The 22,798-nt window shown below is 43.5% G+C and overlaps 2 protein-coding genes across 3 annotated transcripts in view; one reads left to right on the forward strand and one right to left on the reverse strand.

Annotated features, from left to right (window-relative positions):
- The window catches only part of RFC5 (replication factor C subunit 5), a 315,947-nt gene that overhangs the window by 233,008 nt on the left and 60,141 nt on the right, over nt 1-22,798 (forward strand). The window lies entirely within an intron of this gene.
- KSR2 (kinase suppressor of ras 2) overlaps nt 1-22,798 on the reverse strand; it is a 137,292-nt gene that overhangs the window by 70,754 nt on the left and 43,740 nt on the right. The window lies entirely within an intron of this gene.

Raw genomic sequence — 22,798 nt, forward strand, 5'->3', positions numbered from 1 at the left:
GTGAGCCCCTAGAAGCCAAGAGGGACCTACGTGCCAAATTTCAAGTTTGTAGGCTTTACAGTTCTGGAGATTTCGTGATGATATGTGGGGGGCATTTCACTTTTATATATATAGATTTAGTGTATGAGAACATGACATGAAGAGAAGTAAACCTATACACGACATCCACATAAATATGCACAAAACCTCTAGCGGGGGATAGGCAGCAGCCTCATAACTGGATGTCCGGTTCAGCCATCCAGGCAGGTGCCGCAGGGGGTTGCTTCATGCTTATGTTTATTTTTATTTTATTTTATTTATTTGTCAATTGTTTACGAGATAAGTATATGTTCTATGGCAGGGGTCTCCAACCCCCCACTCACGCCCTCCTTCTGCTTGCTCCTAAGTATTCCTAAGAGATGACACCGTGGTTTGCAAAGGAGAACATCAAAAGACATCAGACTTTTTTTCCTGCTCCAACCTTTCAAGGAGAAAAGAAGGGAATTTTGCAAAGAACCAGATGTGATTTTCCCCCCCAGTCTCAGTGCTTTCTGCCCTCTTGTGGTGAACATTTCAGCTTGGCCCTTAGAGATGCAAAATGCGACCCCTTCCCACATGGCTAATTTCTCCAGGAACGTGCGCCAATTTATCTTGTCTGGCCAATGAATCCTGATTTATGGCAGGCCTGGCACGATGCAACTTCCCCTCCTTCCCCTTCTAGACTAAGGGAAACATGTTTTAAGAATCACCGCCTCAATTTGTCTCTGTCTCCGGATCATTTTGCTTCTTCCTGGCAGGAGTTCTGTTGCCAAACAGGCTGTTCAGCTGAGCTGCAGGACACTGGAACAAAAACCTTGTTAATGTCCTCAGCGGAAGGAGTGAGATGGAACGAATGACCAACTGCTTTGTTAAAATGAGATTTCTAGGAGGACAGGTGTCCTCGGGACTGGACTCCGTTCTTGGCCCTTATTTTGGAGTCCATTGTATGTGATAAAAAGCCCTTTCCATCTTGCCTTGGGCAGGGAGTTAGACTGGAAGATCTTCAAGGTCCCTTATTATTACTTATTATCACGATTGAACCCGAAATTTCTGCTGCTAAGTGAGACGTCTGTTAAGCGGATTTTACCACCTTGCGTGCCAGGGTTGTTAAGTGAATCACTGCAGTTGTTAAGGTAGTAACATGGTTGTCAAGTGAATCCATCTTCCTCATTGACTTTGCTTGTCAGAAGGTCACAAAAGGGGATCACATGACCCCGGGACACTGAAACCATCATAAATAGGAGTCAGTTGCCAATAGAATAGAATAGGACAGAATAGAACAGAATGGAATAGAATGGAGGAGGAGGAGGAGGAGGAGGAGGAGGAGGAGGAGGAGGAGGAGGAAGAGAAAGGAGGAGAATGGAGTGGGGTGGAGTGGAATGGAATAGAATAGAATAGAAAATATGGGATGGGAAGGGTTGGGAAGAGTTGGGTTGGGGTGGGATTGGGATAGAATGGAATGGAATGGAATAGAATAGAGTAGAATGGAATGGAAGATAGGGTATTCGATGGTTTGCTGAATAAATTGCATTTGGCAGAGTTTGTGCAATTCTATTCTATTCTATTCTGTTCTGCAGGCACTCATTAATATACAAAAAATGACATGAAAATAATCTGGATTCATACATTTTAGCCACATTATAATTTGCTTGTTTGTTGCTCTGTGGGTTCCCACAGCACCCCAAATTACCACTTGCTGAACCACTGAGCACGTATTGTACTAAGCCACCAGCCATGGTTACCAACCACCTAATGAGATTGTCACACTGCACTAAGCGGGAACAATGCGTAGGATGTTGTGGGAGCCAAACTTCCACCTTGAGAGAATTTGATCATTAAAAGCTACCTGCACTCTGCCCCTTGGTGTATGATTTGATTTGATACTCACACTGGAGACTTTCTTCGTTGCCTCTCTCGGTGATCAATAAACGTATCACACATCTGCAACAGGTGTGCCATCAGCACATATTTAATAAGCCTGGGATCATAGTTTGCTTAGCACAAGGTGGTTCTGTTTGGGCAGTTCTACAGATCCATCCCGAATATTTTTGAAGCCTATGGTTTGTCAACTAGCATGTTGCACAGACTCTGCCAAATGCAATTTATTCAACAAACCATCGACCGGTGTTTTCTCTCCATTTTTTTTATTTCGAATATTTCATTAGTTGATCAAAATATATAATGCAAAGAAAAAAATGAAAATAAGGGGAAAATAAGGGAGGAAATGGGGAGGAGGAAAAAGTGTAAAGTTCTGTAAGGAGAAAAAAAAAATTTGACTTCTGACTCTGTTTGGCAGAGTAGAATAAGATATTAACATACAACCTCAACTTTTAACTTTTATATAATAATACATACTAGCCATTTCTATCACAACAAACCTACTTAATCAGCAAAACCCAAAATCAAAGTTTCATTTTTTTAAGCACAAAGTCACAAAATCTGGCTAGAAACAAAACTGTGTTCTTTTCTTTAACCAAAACAGTCTATTTTGCTATCTCTGTTAACTCCATTAAATTTTGCAAACCATCCGTCCATTGTAGGAATCACAGTATCGTTCCATTTTTTTTGTTCAATATGTATTCTTGCTGCTATCGACATACCTAACCTTACCCATTTTAAGACATGTGGACTTCAATTCCCAGAATTCCGGGAGTTGAAGTCTGCATGTGTTAAAATAGGGAAAGTTGGGAAAACTTGCCATAATTCAACGAAACAAGCTGGGGCATCGATCCAGTCCCATCTTGTTTGTTTTTTAAGAGGTCATGGAATTCATTTTGGATATGCTGGTGGTCCCCTTTGGAAGCCTTGATGGAAGAAACCATGGTAAGAAAAACGATGCCACCTCGCCTGAAAATTCAGCCCTGGTTGCTTTCCAAAGGGAGATGTGTCCCTAAGAGGTCATACCAAGGAAAAGCAACAGAGCCTGCAAAAACCTCGCATTCCTTTCTCCTGATCCGGAACAGACATCCTTCTTATGGTGCCTGTTTTCAACACATGCCCTTCAGCTCTGTGGGCATCTGGAGAAATCTTGGGTAAGAAATGACTGCATAGGGAGCATCTCCAGGCCTTACATCTGACAAAGATTGGAGCAAGGATCCAGGAAGGAAAGGAAGAAGGGAGGGAGGAGAGACCGAAAAAAAAAACCCAATTATCTACTCCCTTTCTAATGGGTTAATTGTTTCCCAGCACAGGAAAAGCTGCTATTTGCTTTCAGATGCCAGGGGACATGCTGTAACCAACTGATTGGCTTAAGGAAGTTTATACCACTCAGGCCTACAGTTGCCCCCGTGAACCAAAAGGACAAGCCGATCAAAGTGTGGAAGTGGAAAGATTTGTACGACCTGAAGAGAAACCAGTGGGATCGACTGAGCTCTAGGGATGGTAATCTTTTGATGTGTCATCACGTAGATGTTGCCTTATGGTCAAGTCAGTATAACATGAAGTGGTAGTACCACTTTGTACTGAATGGTGTGTCCACGCTTAGAATGCTATGTACAGTTCTGGTCAACCTGATATAAAAAGATGAAGAGGCTCTAGAAGCAATGCAGAGAAGAGCAACAAAGGTGATTTTGGGTCTGGAGGTAAATTGCAGGATGAATGGTTGAGGGATTGAAGTGTCTTTAATCTAATGAAGAGAGACCTTCCTTCCCTCCCTCCCCCCTCCTCCTCCTCCTCTTCCTCCTCCTTCCATACTACCTTCTTTGGAAAAACAGAGTTTCCTGGGTGGGGGAGAACCAAAGACCACATCCAATCTCTTTGACTCAAGAGGTTACCTTGAGTTACCCCTTACTGAAGAATATGAATTTTGATCCTTAAAGAAAAGACAGGCAAATAATGAAGAGAGACCTTCCTTCCTTCTCTTTCTCCTTCTCCTCCTCATCTTCCTCTTTCTTCTTTCCTCTTTCTGCTTTTCTTTCACTCTCTCTCTCTCTCTCAGGTTATCATATACATTGCACAAACTTTTCATCCCTTTGCTCTTGTCACGTTGCTCCACTTTTCCTGCCCTGGGAGCAGATTCTGCTGCTTCCTGCACTGTGACCTTCACCCAGATGGCTCCTAAACCAGCTTCTCCTTTCCGAGCCAGAAGTTCCTTCTGCTGGGTGACTTGACATCTCAGAGGCCTCCCAGCAAGCATGACCGCCATGGGTTCTGCACCACCGCCATGCTTCTTGTCCACGGGGCCCAGAGGCAGTGACGTTGCCAAACATTCTGGAAGTTAAAAGCGACGGCGGAAAGCGGCTTGTTGCAAAGGCACTTCAAGCTCAGAACGCCGGGCTTCTTTCAGTCTCCTTTTGCCAAGCAGCCAGGCCTGGCCTACAGGTAAGTCCTCGACTTACAATAGTTCATTTAGTGACTGTTCAAAGTCACCACGGCACTGGAAGAAGTGGGGGATGACCATGTTTCACACTTAACGACCAACGCAGCCTCCCCCAAGTCAATGGGGGAAGCCAGACTTGCCGAACGACCGAGTGACTAATTGAATAAATGCAATGGTTCACTTTGCAAGTGCGGCAAGGAAAGTTGTAAAATGGGGCAACCAGGATGATGAGGGGACTGGAGGCTAAAACATTTGAAGAACGGTTACAGGAACCGGGCAAAGCCAGTCTCATAAAGAAAAGGACCAGGGGAGGCAGGATAGCAGATTTCTAATATTTGAGGGGCTGCCACAGAGAGGAGGAAGGGGTCAAACTATTCTCCAAAGCACCTGAAGGCCAGACAAGGAATAATGGATGGAAACTGAACAAGGAGAGATTCAACCTGGAAATAAGGAGGAATTTTCTGACAGTGAGAACAATCAACAAATGGAACAGAAGTTCCCTTTAGAAGTTGTGGGAGCGCCATCACTTGAGACTTTCAAGAAGAGATTGGACTGCCACTTGTCAGAAATGGTGTAGGGTCTTCTGCTTAGGCGGGGGGGGGTTGGACTAGATGATCTACAAGGTCCCTTCCAACTCTGATTATCTGTTATCTGAAGTTTGGAGGCTGTTTGCCTCCGCCAACTCCACTCTCAGTCGCCCTCCCCGAAACCTATAAATCAGTTACAGGCCGAAATATTTACCAAGAAAATCATTTCCTCGCAAGCAGGCCTGGTGACAGCTCTCATTATTAGAAAGGATGAGTGATTCTCAACAGAGGTTTTGGCTGAACCCGCCCCCCCCCCCTTTCCTCGGGTGGGGTGGGTGGGGGGGTGGGAAGAAATGAACGATGATTTGAGCCTGACATCATTCATCTGTCTGTAATGCCAAAGGAAATCAGCCAAAGGCTGGTTAGTCTGGGTACCAGAGGGAAAATGCTGGAATGCGCCAGAGCAGAAATGTCATTTTCTAGGGGCAGCGTAGGTACTCCTGAACCTACGACCTGGAAATTAAGCCTAGAATTGTGATCCTGGGTCAAGGCCCCCAAACAATCTTGGGTTTCCACATTGTGGTTGCGATGGGGATTATGCCTCGAGAGGACAGAGGAGGCCCTGGGTTGCTGGACCAATACTTGAATTCCCAAAGGTGCTTTCTCCAAAAGGCAACTGGCCTTGAAGATGCTTCTCTGAAGACGCTTCTGAGGTGAGAAGTGAAATGTCTTCGAGAAAAAACCAGAAAGTCCAGTTGCTTCTTGAAAAAGCACCTTTGGGAGAACCATGACCTGGAGGACTGAGAATCTCCAAAGGCAAATTGCGACTCAAGAACTATTTATAACAGTAAGGTCGGTCGCAGTGAAAGCAGCCTGGTTGTGGCACGATTTCCCCTCACCCAAGTCTGACCGAGAAAGAGGAGAAGAGCTGGGGAGAAATGCCCCTTGTATGTAGCCATAAAGTTCTACGGATGAAGAACTACGGGTGACGTGATAGCAGTCTTCCAATATCTCAGGGGCTGCCCCAAAGAAGAGGGAGTCAAGCTCTTCTCCAAAGCACCTGAAGGCAGGACAAGAAGCAACGGGTCGAAACCAACCAAGGAGAGAAGCAACTTAGGACTAAGGAGGAATTTCCCGGCAGTCAGAACAATTAATCAGTTAATACCAATAGAAACAGAAATAAAGCAAAAGTCTAAAAAGAAAAAAAAGAGAGAACTAGGGAGTAAAAGAGAACCGGTAACAACATATCAACAGTGTCGGCTAAAGCCAGTGTTTTCCTACTGATTGAGATATCTGCCAATAAAAACTGAGTCACTGGATTTGTAACAGCTGGATTTCTATCCTGTAGGATCACTTAAAAAGCGCCGCTCGCCAGACAGACCTGCCCCTATCTATATCACAGATGGAGAACTTTATAGAGCATGAAATTCTCAACCTTGGCATCTTGAAGATGGCGGACTTCAACTCCCAGAATTCCCCAGCCGGCCATTTGGGGAGGGTATCCACAGAGATGGCAACTTTGTTAATGCTCACAAATACATAAAACCCCAACACATAGCAAAGAAGATGGCTTATTCAAATACTGGAATACTGCTATCATTTATCCCCCCTAGTCCTTCTCTTTCTCTAGACTAGCCAATTCCAAATCCTGCAACTGTTCTTCATATGTTTTATTTGCAGGCCTTTCATCATCTCAGTTGCTCTTCCTGGCACTTCTTCCAAAGTCTCAACATCTTTTTTGTAACGTGGTGACCAAAACTGGATGCAGTAGTCCAGGTGTGGCCTTACTAAGGCTTTATAAAGTAGCACAAATGCTTCGCGTGATTTTGATTCTATGCTTCTGTTTATACAACTAAGGATTGTACTAGCTTTTTTGGCTGCTGCCTCACGTGGCTGGCTCATTTTTAAGTAATTGTCCAAGTTCTCCTCTTACAGTTACTGGTTTTGAGCCAGGTTTCGCCTAACCTGTACTGGTACCATTGGTTTTTCCTGCCCAGGTGTGACACTTTGCTTTCCTCCTCATTAAATTTCGTGTTGTTGGATAGGGCCCATTTGTTCAAGTCTGGATCCTGAGAGCTTGTCTTCTGGGGTGTTGGCTATTCCTGTTAATCTAATTAGTTTTATCCAAAAGCAAGGGGGAAAAAGATAAAGGCGTTAACCTGATGGCTCCTGGTTAATGATCAACCAACTCCCCAATTCACATTCAAACAATCAGTTCAAATCTTGGACTGATGCTGTGTTTTCCTTTCTTGGCTATTGTTTACACCCAAAAGTGTATTCACCGGAGTCTCTTTTCTTTAATAAAAGATTGGAGCAATGTACCGAAAATCATTTGCCCTCTGGGCAAATGGTTCCCAAATTAATTTTATACGGTAGGAAAAAATAAATAATAATAAAAATATCTGATTTAATAGATGGCGGAGGGGAAGAAATGTTGCCGGCAAGCTTGACTGGAGTGCATGATATTTAATTCAGTGGTGCATTTCCTTTCAATGCAAAAGAAAAAAAAAATTACCTAAAGGGAAGAAGAGAAGGCCTCAAAGAGATTTTTGATTTTGGATCCTGCAAAAACAATTCTGGGCATAATGTAAATTGAGGAAGATTCTAGATTCTTGGATGGGGTTTCTTTAGTGTTTGTCAACTCTAGCAGCTTTAAGACACGTGGACTTCAACTCCCAGAATTTTGCAATTCAATTTGGAAAGCTGAAGTCAATCCATGGTGGCTGAGGAATTATCTTAAAGGTGCCAAGGTTGAGAAGATCTGATCCAAGTGAACCTAAGAATGGGGAATTTTCCCTATTTTCCTCCAATATTTGGCAGATTGGGGTGTCGGCAATTTCTTCTGGCCTCCTGAAAAATATTGCCTAGGATCTCATGCAAAAAAAATAAAAAAAAATAAGAGATTTTTGGAGTGCAGTTTCCAACCTTGCTATATTCTCAAATGTATCAAAGCTTCCCATCTACGATCTGTTTATGAAGGAAATGGAAATTATGAATCATGTTGTTTGTAGGAAGGAGTAGGACAGATCGCTGCCTGGTTTCGTGGTTTTCTTTTAACAGGAAGAAGAACTTAAAAACTGTCAAGGTGGAAAAGAGCTTGAGATTTGAATAACGAAACCCTTCCGATGACCTCCTCATCTTTTGAAGAGAAACAACCTCAAATATGAGAGTCAATGAGTTCAGGAACCAAGGATTCAATATTCAGCACTATTTTTCCCTTGTTCTTCCGAGCGCCAAGACTGAGAGTGAAGAAATTGCTTTGTGTTGCTTGAGAAAAGGAAGTTCTCGGTATCAAAGGCATCGGAGTTCATTAGTAATGAATTTGCCTGTCCCTGCACACAGGCAGTCCCACACCCGCAGCTGAATCTCCAAGGTGGAAATTTCACTGATTTATTATTCTCTTTTCTGTAGCACGAAGTATAACTTCTTAACACGCTGGCAAGTGTGATGAAATGCGCAGTTGAAGGAGTGTGTGTGTGTGTGTGTGTGAGAGAGAGAGAGAGAGAGAGAGGGAGGGTAGGGGAATAGCAGCAACAGCACAACAGTTTCCTGGGGAGAGGCAGCACATTCCAGAGAGGGGCTGAGAGAAGAGAACTGAATGGTGTGGAGAGGGAAGAAAGTTCAGGATGGCTAACTCCCTAGAAACTCCCAACGTCTATCTGTTTGGTTAGGTGGTTATAGCTTTAGTCTGGCAAGATTCTGTCTATTACAGGGTACCCAACTTTGGCAACTGAAAGGACTTCAACTCCAAGAATTCCCCAGCCAGTCATGTTCTAGAGTTCTAGACCCACTTTAGGCAGGAAAGGCAGCTGGGTGACTGAGATTGAGCCAATCTCTGGGAGACTGTGAGTTCTAGTCCTGCTTTACCAGTGAAAGCCAGCTAGGTGACTTTGAGCCAATCTCTGGGAGACTCTGAGATCTAGTCCTGCCTTTGGCGTGGAGGCCAGCTGGGTGACTTTGAGCCAATCCACCCCTCTCAACCCAAATCACTTCACAGGGTGACCCTTGTGGGGGAAATAGGAGAAGGAAGGTGTGTGATGGATATGTTCACTGCCTTGAATCACTTGTAGAAATAATAAAGGCGAGATACAAATAAGCAAACAAGCCACGCGTGAAGATAACTCAGTGGCTGGGTTCATACACCATGCTAAATCACAATATCTTTTTGATAACCTTGGGTTTGTGTGTTGGTGAACTCAAGCTAGTGTGAAGACCTCATTCCCCAGCCTGAAAAGGCCTGGCATCAGAGTGCAGGCATACACCAGTTTGGCTAAAAGAAACGGAACGTTTCAAATAACAACCAGGTCATCCCCCTCCCACCTTCTCCCACCTGTAACCTCCATGCCGAGCTGAGCTTCAGGTGGCTCCACCCACCCCTTGCTGCCCGCAGTGCTCCGAGGAAGCTAATGGGCAGTCCATGAAGATTGACACCGGGGTCACCATGGAGATATAAATTCTCCTCTAAATTCAGAATCATGCCTTGACTTTTTTTTCAAGTGGGAAAAGAAGGTACAGCCCCATCAGGGGACCTAACAGATGCACCTCACACACACACACACACACACACCAAACTGTTCTTTTTCTTTCGATAAACTCTTTTACAGTAATTAACATTCATTACCTCCACCTATGAAATGGAAAAGGGCTGCGCTATCTGATTTTTTTTTCCCCTAAGCCTCCCTAAGGGCTCAGAGTTTGTTCAAAACTCCTTGCTATTTACCGATTACTCCAGATAAAGCCGGGAGGTGATTTGCAACACCATGCGAGGGACCTTGTATTAAGTCCTAAGGTAGGGGTCTTTAGAGTTCGCTTTAGAGTTCTGGGACCCCAGCCAATTGGGGTTGATAAACCTTGGATTATGGCAAGGCTAAATAAGGCCTTTCTTCCTACCTCCAAACTCCACAGGAGGCCTCACATTCAAGGTCACCGAAGAAAGCGAAGCTCAATCTTTTTTCATTGTTTGGGAAGGGGAGTACATGATTATTCATTATTATTTTTCTGTTCAAGGAAAGGAAGTTTATTAAGTTCTGGGAAGCATTTACATACCTATTTTCAGTATGGGGTGGGTTTTTCCCCACTTAAGAAAGGACCTTTTGTGTTTAGTTCTTTTTTCATTTCCTTTTCATCACTATTTTTTTAAAAACATTTAAAACTGTTTGGATTTTCAGTTATACCGGCTTCGGTTATCTTAATCATTCAATTTGGATTTAACACTAAATCAGAGTCCCAAAGGTGCTTTTCGAAAGGCAAAAGTGGACTTTCTTGTTGTTGTTTTCTTCCAGGACAAAGTTTTGCTTTTCAACCAAGAGGTTTCTTCAGTTCTGAGTCAGAATCTTCACAGACACTAAATCCGAGGTCCACACAACCGCTTTTGAGCTATCTGGCCTTAGAGCAGTGTACCAAAAATGATGTGCAGTCCAAACGATGGGCATAATCAGAGAAAAAGGAATGGGATTGGGACAACATGTAAACTGAGTAAAGAAAACTACATGAACAAAGGCTAGTTAATGTTCTTATTCCTCAGCTGTTTAATAATTTATCCTCCACCTGACGTCCGTGGATCTCTGGGAGGCCACAATGTCATCACAGGAGGTCCATGAAGGTTTGAAGAAACGTAATGTTTTAAATCTCGAGTTAAGTCTTGGGGGTCCACAAAAGGTATTTAGAGGGGGGGTCCGTGGTGAAGAAAAGGTTGAGAACCGCTGCCCTACCACATTACACACTGTAGCCTCTGGAAAGATTGTCAGAGGCATCCCCAACGGAATGGGATAACTTGCCACAGCCAACTCGCTGCAGCCAATTTTCCACGGGACAACTTGCTGTGGGGCAATTGAACAATTTTACTTAATTATTTAAAATAAATAAAAATCACTTTAATTTTTGCCATTCACATTTCATTCTGTCCCTCCATTTGCATCCTTTCTTTAATGATTCCATTTCACTATGTATCTGATGTTAATGTAACTCTTGTCTCACAGTGAGTGGTGTTTTCTGTGGGAAATGACTCTCTTTCTCTCTCTCTCCCCCTCCTTCTCATTTCTGTTTTTTGTGTTTTACTTTCTCAGGCCAGGCAACGGGAGACTGGGAGGGGAGGCCAAGGGGCGGGGCCAGCCAGTGGTGGGATCACCCAACAGGGAACCACAGCCGAGGGCCCAAAGAGCCGCATGCAGCTCCAGAGCCACGGGTTGCTGACAACTGGACTAGCTAAAGTTGGGGAAAAACCAAACATCTGAAAGAGTTTGATGAGACACTTGGCGATTGCTCAGCGGAAACTGAGCCGAATGGTATCCCAGCCATAAACGGCGCTGACTGTATTCCAGCTGCGGCTCATAAGGTCAAGATCTGCAACATTACTTTCCCTCCCGCCTCCAAAAGTTTCTCTGGTCCTTCAAGAATTCCCCAGCCCATCATCATCAACAGAACGGTAATCTGGAAAACAGACTGAGAGGAAGCGCTGGCGATAATAATAATAATAATAAAGGAAGCCTTATGACATCCTTGGGTCTTCTTAAGCATTTCATGGGCACTTAGCAACCCATCACCAATCAGGATTTAAAGCAGAAACGGAAATGCTAATTGGAAGGCTTCGGCGTGCATTTGCTCCAGAGAAACAGCACTGGGCCATTTAGAAGTAAATGAAAGGCCTTTGATTTGTGGCAGCGTAATGAAACCGTCAACGTTTCCGTCGATCAAAACATCGGATGGAGAAATAGAGTGGATATGCAATACGCACCGCCTTCGAACCCATATGGAACCGATCAAATCTGCACCTCAGCTGGGTATTTGGGAAAGCTTCCTGCACCTTAGAAATTTATTTTATTTCTGTTTGTTTATTTAATAACATGTATTGGCTGCCCATCTCACCACAAGGTAACTCTGGGACAGCTTTCAATCCTACTGCAATTTATTCTGTATAGTTTGGGGATCTATCCAGTGGTGGTATTCAATTTTTTTTTTTTGCTATGGGTTCTGTGGGCGTGGCTTGGTGGGCGTGGTGTGGTGTGGCTTGGAGGGTGTGGCAGGGGAAGGATATACTGCAAAATCCCCGTTCCCTCCCCACCCCACTAACCTGTTTTCCAGCTCCGTTCTCCTGGGCAAGGCACCAAAGAAGACCCAGCCGATCATCTGGGACTCAATGGGAGGCAGAGAAGAGATGGGGTTGGCAGGGCCAGTCAGAGGTGGGATTTGCTGGTTCTCCAAATGACTCAAAATTTCCACTACCGGTTCTCCAGAACTGGTCAGAACCTGCTGAATACCACCTCTGGATCTATCCTGCTGGGCCTGTGTGAGCCAGTATTATCTCTTGGATTAAAAGGGCAAGCGTGGTAGAACTTTCTTTGGTTCCTGTAACCAGCTTCAGATCACTGTTTGGATCTCTCTTTGAATCTTGGTTTTCTATTAGGCGCAAGCAACCAGAGCCCCTTGTAACTAGCTAGAGTAAGCAACTTTATTGTCTACCACTTATGTTACAAGAATCTCACCTGATTATTGCCTTCCCCTGGGACTGACCAGATAAGACCATGGAGCTTGGGGGAGGTCAAGCTTATGCTGCTTGCAGCTACGTCACGATTCCAAGCTAGTTTCCTGCTTGACCTCTCCTTCCAGCCAAGCTGACCATTTCCCAACAAGTTCCTTCCAACCATTATCTTTCATTTAGCATTTCCCATAGAAGCATGCAACCAAAACTTTAAGTTGGGCTTAAAAGCTAAGCCTTGCCTAAAAGCCATCGTTTTCTGTGCTTAAGAACAGGGTGAACAACTCCAAGCAGGTTACATGACAGCACCCGCATCTCATTCCATCGGAGGGGCCGGGGGAAACTTTCCTTTTTAATGTGCTAATCATTATCCTGAAACACTAATGGGATTAGAAGGCAGGATTCAGTGGTTGCCTCCTGAAAATCATTAAGACCTATTAGAATAAATTAACTTTCATCCTTCTACTGAGCAATTTCTGAGTTTCTTCCAAGCTCCTTTTCTCTCAGTACAGTGGGAAAGGAGCCTTTATTTGAGCACTGAAGAGTGGACAATTTTTTTTTGGTATTTGTTCTCTCTTCCCTTGATTAATTTAAGTTAATAAACTACACAGCCTCTGGGGAATTCTGCCCTTGTAGCCGTGTTTATTCAAGCTCGCGCCACTTTAATTATAAATCATGATAGTCCAACCAGAAGTGGTAGGAATCCCATCAGACCTCTAGGTCTACACAACCAAAAGAACAGGGAGAGAGGCTTCTAAAACCCCCTTCTGCAATTAGCAGAATAATCAAGCTGGGGATGCTTGATTAACTTTCTATCCTAGTTTGCTCTCCCAAAGCTGCACTTCAGCTCACCTGAAATGTTTAATTACAGAGAAGAAGACAGTGACGGAGAGAGAAGATCTAAGCGTTTCCCACACATACACACAGTCGCGTCTAGTTAAATGTGCAACGGCACTTCCAGCTCTGGAGGGGAACTTCTAGGAAAAGATAAATCCAGCTTGGGCAGAAAGGAAGACAAGTTGAATCTTCACTGAAGTTATAAGGACCTGAGGCTACATAACCATGGAAATCCTCCAAGCATCAATAGCCTAATGTGTGTGTGTGTGTGCGTGTTAGGCCACTGACTTCGTTTCTATTTTCACCCAGTTTTGGTCGCCATAATAATAATAAAAAAAAAAGATGTTGAGACTCTGGAAAAAGTGCAGAGATGATTAGGGGGCTGGAGGCAAAAAAAAATGAAGAACGGTTGCAGGAATTGGGTGTGTCTAGCCTGATGAAAAGAAGGACTGGGGTTGACATGACAACACACTAATATTAGAATTAGTCATTCTAATATTTGAGGGGCTGCCCCAAAGAGGAGGGGGTCAACCTATTTTCCAAAGCACCAGAAGGCAAGACAAGAAACAATAGATGGAAACTAATCAAGGCGAGAAGCAACCTAGAACTAAGGAAATGTTTCCTGACAGTGAGAACAATTAACCGGTAGAAGGGCTTGCCTTCAGAAGCTGTGGGAGCTCCATCATGGGAGGTTTTCAAGAAGAGATTGAACAGCCATTTGCCTGGAATGGTATAGGGTTTCCTGCTTTTGCAGGGGGGTGGCCTAGAAGACCTCCAAGGCCCCTTCCAGTAACAATTCTGTTGTTCTGCTCTCTCCTCAGAGAATTCTGCATGTAGAAACCTAGAATTTCCATTTTTTAAAAAAATGGAAATTAATGTCCTAGTTACCAGAAATGCAGAGAGGTGTGTTTACAAGCTATGTTAACCCTTGAAAATAGGGTGAATTAGTCATACGGCAAAGCAAGCCACTTTAATGAGGATTTTGATATTTTTATATTTGTGCAGGATAGTGAATAGGTGTGTTCTGCTGGAAACAAATATTTCTCTGCTCCGTTTCCATAGAGCTTCGTATTTCAAGGTTTCATTCATTTTCATCTCAGCAGGCTTTCTCTGCAGATCACCTCACCAGTTCGTGCCCCCCGTTACTGGTTCCTTGTCTCTGGCATGCAGTGAAATTACCTACGCCCACCACTATGAGAGTGTGGGGGGAAAGTGGGTGAAGGCTTTCCTCAAATATTGCAGTGTGGCTGAAAAGCAAAGCCCAACATGACAAGGGATGAAACCACAATCATAATGAGAACATCAGGAAATTTCACGAGATTAGGAACAAACCAGCATTGGTGGTGGAAGCACCCATGTCTAGACATGGAATCCAGTAACTCAAATCTGGCTCTGGTATAGGCTCTTCTCTGTAATTGTGGCACACCCACTGAAAGGTATTTTTCAGGTTGGAAGGTGTTTTTATTCTTAGCCAACCATCTTATAGATCTGTTTTTTGCTAATAATTCCATGTCATGTCCATGGGCACTAATATCCAAGACTCTCTGTTTAAAAATTTCCCATGTCTTAAGATGGCTCTGCGGAGTTGACTGGCCCAGGGAGTTAAAGATACTTTTGTAATATCTCATCTGATGTAGAGCAGGTAAGTCTCCAAAATCCTTTTAATTCTCTTGGGAGATTTGACTTGGTCCTAGTAAAGTATGCTTTTGACAGAGGTTTTGGTTTCATTCAGTTCTTCTCAGAAACTAGCTTGGCTAGCATTTTGATATCATCCTGCATCCAATTTTGGTCACCATGATATCAAAAAAAAAAGAAAAGATGTAGAGACTCTAGAAAGAGTGCAGAGAAGAGCAATGAAGTTGATTAGGGGGATGGAGGTTACACCATACAACGAACAGTTGCATGAGTAGGTATGTCTAGTCCAACGAAGAGAAAAATTAGGGGTAAAATGACAGCAATCTTCCAATATTTGAGAGGCTGCCCCAGAGAAGAGGGGATGGCCTTATTCTCCAAAGGATTTGAGGGCAGGACAAGACATAATGGACAGAAGCTTATCAAAGAGAGGTTCAACCGAGAATTAAGAAGAAATTTCCGTACAGTGAGAACAATTAACCAGTGGAATGGCTTAACTCTGGAAGCTGTGGATGCTCCATCACTGGAGGTTCTTGAGACGAGGTGGGGCAGACACTTGTCTGGAATAATCTAGGGTCTCCTGCTTGAGCAGGGGGTTGGACTAGAAGACCTCCAAGGTCCCTTCCGACTCTGTTATTCTACATTCAGTATTCCATTTTTATGAGCTTGTACAGATGGGCTGTCGGCTTCTGTTCCCCATCTCCCTTCCTATACGTCTCTTCTCTCTGTGATCTCTAGAAGTGAAGGATCGCAATCCAACGACGTCCACTGAACCAAGCTTCAATTTATTTTTGAACATCAAAAAAGACAAGCGTTCTTTATGCTGATGATGAACAAGGCCTCGTTATTTATTAGTCGCGCAGGGAAAAGGCAACATGCAGATTTGATGGCAATGTTCTCTTGGGCATTGTCTTCAATAAGAGAAATGAGAGAGCATGGTTGCCCTCGTGTTGTTCCTTCTATACGGTGGTGATAACTAGCCAGATGCTATAGCAGATGTGGACCTGGGGATTAAACCCGCAGGCTTAGCTAGCTGTGGTGGGCTTGAAAGTGGGGAAAACTGAAATTTAAATTCCGGAGAGCTGATGGAAATACAACGCAAAGGCGTCTCTAGTTTATTCATTTAGTAAACTATCTTTAAGAGATGGAGACTGGATTAATGTAAGGCTCCACCTCCCTCACCGGTTTGTGCCTTGCTCTCTTCCCCCTCCATCTTGGTTAATTTTAAGATAATTCAATGTTAGTAATTACTGCTTTGAAGTTTCAGGTTTTTATTGTTTTTTCCCACTAACACTTCTAACCTGCCTAGAGTCGCCACTAGTTGAGCAGCACATAAGCTGAATAAATAACTGAACAAAAATCCAAGTTTGTTGAGCGTAGAAGAAGACAGGAAAAATATTTGGTGGTTTAGACCAATGACTCATCCTCCTAAAACAGCTCGTGAGAGCAATGGCTGGATTATTTCTTTAAGTAAGATTGGCTAAGCCACCATTGGCTGCCTATGGTCAACGTGCTAAGTGTTGACCATATAATCCAATTTATAAATCCCAATTATTGGTTTTACATACCATGCCCTCCCCCAAAAAAGAGAGAGATGTGTTTTTTACACCATGGGTCTGTTGTAGCCCGCCAGTAGCTAGTGGAGCTGGCGGCAGACTCGGACAATGAGGAGGTTGGGGACGAACATGGGCCAGTCCTGGAGTCTGGGGAAGGCTCTGATGAGAGCTCTGCGTCGGAGGCAGAGATGGGGCCAGGGCTGTCTGACGGTTATCAGCTGCCTTCAGAGCCGGAGATCAGTGGGGAAGAAGAGCAGCTGGAGCCTGTTCCCAATGTGTGCATGCACAGAGGTGCCAGGAGAAGGGAACAGTTAAGGAACAAGAGTCAACTCAGGAGTAAAAGCACAGATGGATGATGAATGGCCCCTCCCATAGGGAATAAAGAGGAGCAAAAGGGGAATGGTGTTTGCAGGAGACAATTAGTTCATTTAATGAGGGTGAAGATTTGCTCCTGACTCCTTGACGGGGTTTTTCTTGTGCTTGGAAGCTATCGGCTTGGCAGCTGTCCAAGCCTGATAAGGTCTGTGGTTGTAATTCACCCTTGAAAGACTGTTTCCCAGGACACTGCTGGATGTGAATTAGAAGAATTCACATTCACTTAAATAAAAGGGGTTTTGTTGGGACGAGGAGTCTGCTTCGTGATTTTGGGAAGCCTCGGTCAGAACAGGGTCAGCTAATAATCCCGCTCTTGTATTTTTCCCTTGGCAGAGCTGCCGTTGAATCGTCCTGCGGGCACTTCCTCTCTCCAGCCAGTTTTCCTTCTTTTCTCCTCCCCGCTTTCTCAGAAAGGGAAATATAGAAGAAGAGAGAGGGCTGAGACTCTCTCTGAAAGGACAGTCAGAAGGAAAATAATGGCTCGAGGTAGAAAGATGACAATTCACCCTCCGAAATCCTGCTGGCGTGGAACAGTTCATTAGTAGGAATGGATCCCTGTTCTTTGGAGGTGCCATATTTTGACTTAATGAGCTGGCAACCCTATCGATGCATTGGAATGTGAGTGTGTGTGTGTGTGTGAGAGAGAGAGAGAGAGACCGCCAGGCACAAATGGCTAATGTGCTGTTTTCTACTCATTAGAGATAAACTGATTCATGAAATTGAAGGCAAAAGCTTCATTGCTCAGCATCTCATATTTAGATGGCAGCATGGAGACAGGAAGGGAAAAGGACAGCCGAGCAAGGCAGCCGCTGAGGGGTTGCTCCCAGGGGAGATTCCAGAGGTCTCAGTTTTGACCTTCTCAGATAAAACGGAGGAATAAGTTGGTCTCCACAAGTGGGAGAAATATTATCTCGTGTGGTTCCAGGACAGCAGTTGCCTCTGCGGTAATATTTCGTTTCTCCCCACTCAAAATAGAATCATAGGGCTGGGAGGGACCTTGGAGGTCTTCTAGTCCAACCCCCTGCTCAAGGCAGGAGACCCTAAACCATCCCAGTCGAATGGTTGTTTAGTCTTGACAGCAGCTAGAATTGCCTTTGCTAAAAACTGGAAAAGTGGGAAAATACCGATTGACGAGGAGGTGATTATGAAAATAATGGAATGTGCAGAAATGAGTAAATTGACATTAGCAATTAGAGAGCAAGAAGATAAAGAATATTATGAAATTTGGGGTTTATTTTATCAATGGTTAGAAAAGAAAAAAGGCAAATAAGATATAATGCAATCTAAATATAATGCTAGAGTAAAGATATGTAATATGTTATAGCAATGGAATGTATGACATCATGAACTGAGATATTTGAAAAATTGAAATTTGCTCAAAAAGAATGATATAGCTTATAAGTGAAGTCCAATAAGTAGTTAATAACAATATAATATAATATGCATGTTCATGTAAAATAATTTTTTTAAAAATGTAGTTAAAAGGGAAGGACTGTTGATATTGTGCACAAGAAGATTTGTACCAATCGACACACTGTACAATGGAAAGAAGGTTTTATGTTTTGTATTTGTGTATATGTTTGTTTATGTTTGTTGTTAAAAAAATTTAAAAAAATCTTTATTTAAAAAGAATGGTTGTCCAGTCTTATTTTTTTAACACCTCCAGCGATGGAGCAGCCGCAACTTCTGGAGGCAGGCTGTTCCATTGATTAATTGCTCTCACTGTCAAGAGAATTTCTCCTTATTTCTTTGACAAGCTTCCTCCCATTACTTCTTGTCTTGCCCTCTGGTGCCCTAAAGAAAGAGTCAGACCACTTTTTTTGGTGAGAGTCCCTCAAATACTAAGCAAACCATGGTTTAGAACAATGTGTCAATGCAATCTGTCGCAGGCTTAGCAGAGATTTTAGCGATAAAAAGCCCTTTGGGACAGAAGTCTAGAGTCCCACTGAGGAGAGTATATACTACACAAGAGATCCTCCATTTTGGAAGGGTCCTTGGAGGTCTTCTAGACCCTATATAGCATTCCAGACAAATGGCTGTCCAATCTCTTCTTAGAAACCTCCAGTGATGGAGCATCCATAACTTCTGGAGACAAGCCATTCTACTGATGAATTGTTTTTAGTGTCAGGAAATTTCTCCTTAGTTCTAGGTTGGTTTTTTCCCTTGATTGGTTTCCATCTATTACTTCTTATCCTGCCCTCAGGTGCTTTGGAGAATAGCTTGGCCCCTTCTTCTCTGTGGCAGGGATCCCTAAGACTCAGAGAGAAAAGTAGGTCTCTCTAATGATTGATTCCCCCACTCCCCCCAAAGGAGTACTGGGGCCTTCGAAAATAGAACTATAAAAATGGGCTGGAGAAGAGAAAAGAAAAAAAATCTACGGAAGAAAATGAGGACCAGCTCAGATCATCTTATAGGCAGATAAGACACTTAGAATAACACTCAGCAGTCTTTTATTGAAACGAGGCCAATATATATTGCTAATTCACTTTGCTTTCCACCTAATAAGACCCTTGAGTTGAGGAATACAAATTAAGTAGTTCTCTCCTTTTCACGCTTTTATTGCTCTAGTCAGAGGTCATTAAGAACAGTTCAAAGTAATCATCACAAGTCTAATGGTATGGTTTAACATACCATGTCAGATACAGGCTCAATTCCGTTAATTAAGGCAAAAGTGTACCTTCTAGGCAGGACAACCTATGCTAGCATGGTCTGTAACAGGAGTAGGCAACTTGTGGTGGTAATTACATCAGCCTAATTTTTAAAAAAAAGAATTCTGAAACTCAATTATTAAAACAGATCAGAGAAAAAGAATCATCATCTTCTTTTCATGACCTCATAACCCCTTGCGGGGGGGAATAACTGAATGGGGCGGAGTGTTTACTGGCCAGATGCTTTTCCTGTCACCAATGAGGAGTTATATAAAGCAAATATATTCTCATTGTGCCCAGAAAGAGAAATAATCTGCCTCTACCTAGGATTGAACTCACAGCCTCCTGATTGCGAGGGGAGAGATCCACCTCTAGGCCACCGCACCACTCCAAAAAGACAAAAAGAAAAAACAAGAAAAAAAAAACAAGGGGGTGACCTTGCCCCCACCCACTTCTTGATTAATCCTCACCCATCACTCAAGGAAATGCGGCCATTGACTGAAAAACAAAAGTCAGAGCAGCTGTGCTCCGAAATATAATTCCTGCCATGTTTGTATTTATGATGCCTTTTCTCATATTACTCAAGACAGCTTAATAGAAGTAGGAAAACGCCATTCAGTAAAAACAGCTTAAAAAAATAAACAGCATGCAATAAAATCCTTTTTTTTTTTTTTTTGGTTATCACCATAATGCAAAGAAAGATGTTGAGACTCTAGAAAGAGTGCAGAGAAGAGCAACCAAGATGATGAGAGGACTGGAGGCTAAAACATACGAAGAACGGTTGCAGGAACTGGGCCTGGCTAGTCTAGGGAAGAGAAGGGCCAGGGGAGGCATGAGAGCAGTCTTCCAAAATTGGAGGGGCTGCCACAGAGAGGAGGGGGTTTCTGCTTTCCAAAGGCAAGGAATAATGGATGGAAACTGAACAAGGAGGGATTCAACCTGGAAATAAGGAGGAATTTTCAGACAGTGAGAACGATCAATGGAACAGAAATTGCCTTTGGAACTTGTGGGAACTTCATCCCTGGAGGCTTTCCAGAAGAGACTGGATTGCCATCTGTCAGAAATGAGTTAGGGTCTCCTGCTTGGGCAGGGGGTTGGACCAGATGACCTACAAGGTCGCTTCCAACTCTATTAATCTGAATCTAAGATGATCAAAGGTCTGGAGACTAAACCATATGATGAATGGTTGTAGGAACTGGGCATGGTTAGTCTAGTGAAGAGAAGGACCAAGGGAGACAGGATAGCAGCCTTCCAATATCTCAGGGGCTGCTCCGGAGAGGAGGAAGGGGCCAAGCTGTTTTCCAAGGCACCAGAGGGCAAGATCAGAAGAAATGGATGGAAGCTCAACAAAGAGAGATCCAACCTAGAATTAAGGAGAAATTTCCTGACAGTGAGAACAACCGGTCAATCTTTGGAAAAAGCTCCATCACTGGTGAGTTTTAAAAACAGATTGGACAGCCATGGAATGGTATAAGATCTCTTGCTTGGGCAGGGGGTTGGACTAGAAGACCTCCAAGGCCCCTTCCAACTCTGTGATTCTGTACTCTATACTTCAGGAACAACTGCAACAGGAAGTTACGTGAGAAAAAAAACAGTAGTGGAAAGAACAGAATAATAAAGGAAAAATGGAGGAGGGGCTACAGTGGAGATTGCTTTCATCTGCTGGGAGAAAGGAAGGGAATAAACCTAACAAAAAGACTGCATAAAATTGTAAGGCAAATAGGTTTCCTAAATAGGAAGCGTTAAGGCTGTGGCAGACAAGAAGTAAGCGTGCATAAGCGCACCAATGTGCCTACCGTCCCTGTCCTATGGTTCCTTTTATTTTTCTTATATGTACCCATGTATTCATAACTATGTTTTTACTTATACCTATTGTCTTGTAAGCAAAGGACGAACCAAATAAAATTTAAAAAAATAAAATAAAAAAACCCAGAAGGCACACGTTCACAAGGAATGGTTACAAAACAACAGCATCCTGTAGCGGATGAGATGTCAATTCTGTTCTCATCTCGACTCTGACAAAGCTATTTATTTAGTTACACACTTTATATCGGGTGGTGACATAAAAAAAAAATTCCATAAATCTCATTAAAAACAACCCCAAGCCAATCATTTTAAAACAACAAACATCCTAAAAACAGCAGGGATGGGACAGGCTCATCAGGACCTTGTGGTGTCTGTCATCTGCCAAGTTTTCAAACGCAACGCAGGCTCCCATTGCCCAACCTTCCCTTGCAAAACAGGCAAAAGAGCAAAATAATCATAGTAATAATAATAATAATAATAAAAGAACATATATTGGAAGGCAGGGATGTTGGTATTTGAAAACCTACGAAAGGACATGACAAGCATACAGGGTGTTGGCACAAATTTAAATATTAACCCTGAAGCTGGCCTGACCGAGGCCATTTTGTCTGCTTCAGTGTTGCCACACTGGAGCTGAGGGATAGGGAGGGGGGGGGATTTTGTAGCCAAAACAAAATTCTTTCTCTTGGGAACCAAGGACATTCTCACATCTGATTGGAAGAAGGTGGAGCGATGCTATCCAGTTGTCCGACTGCCCTGCGATTGGACCACGTGACTGATTGTTTTGAGAAAGTTGCAAATCTTTTACTTTTAATAAAAGTAAAGGCGGGAGTCTTCAGAGTCGGTTTTCACCAGATGAGTGCCAATATGATATTTCCAATGAAAGCATTCTTGGAGGAATTCAATTGCCTCGGAGTCTTGCTTGCAATGGATTTATTACTTGGAGCCCTGACATTAAACCGATTCTGAAAACTCCAGTGGTTTTTCTCAGACAGAAATTCCCAACCTGGAACAGCTGGACTACAGTGCAACTGACGCTGCTTTTCTGCGACTTCTGAGATAAAGATTTGAGTCTCCTCACTTTGCCATGACCATCCCAAAACTTTTCATAAGTGCTCAGGGTAAACAGCATGCAGGTAGTCCTCGAGTTACAACAGTTCATTTAGTGATGGTTTGAAGTTACAAGGGCACTGAAAAAAGTGACCCAGGACCGTTTTTCCACATTTAGGGCCATTTGGAGCATCCACCTGATGTCACATGATCAAAATTGGGATACTTGGCAACCGACTCACATTTATGACGGCTGAAGTGTCCCGGGATCACGTGATCCCCACAGAGAGCACCAAGCACCCCACAGTCCTTCCCCTCCTCCTCCTCCTCTCTGCAAACCCCATCCTTACCAGCACTGATGGCATTATCTAGCTTGGGTAATGAAAGGTCTGCAAGAAAACAACCAAGCTCAGAGAGCACCAAGGATCCCATTTAGGTATCATCATTAGTGCTAGAAGGAAGTGGGGAGGAGGAGGAGGAGGAGGAGGAGGAGGAGGAGGAGGAGGAGGAGGAGGAGGAGGAAAGAGAAGAAGGAAGGAGAAGGAGGAGGAGGAGGA

This window comes from Pseudonaja textilis, chromosome 15, assembly GCF_049901715.1.
Source record: "Pseudonaja textilis isolate UNSWEBS1 chromosome 15, rPseTex1.2, whole genome shotgun sequence".
NCBI classification, from domain to species: Eukaryota; Metazoa; Chordata; class Lepidosauria; order Squamata; family Elapidae; genus Pseudonaja; species Pseudonaja textilis.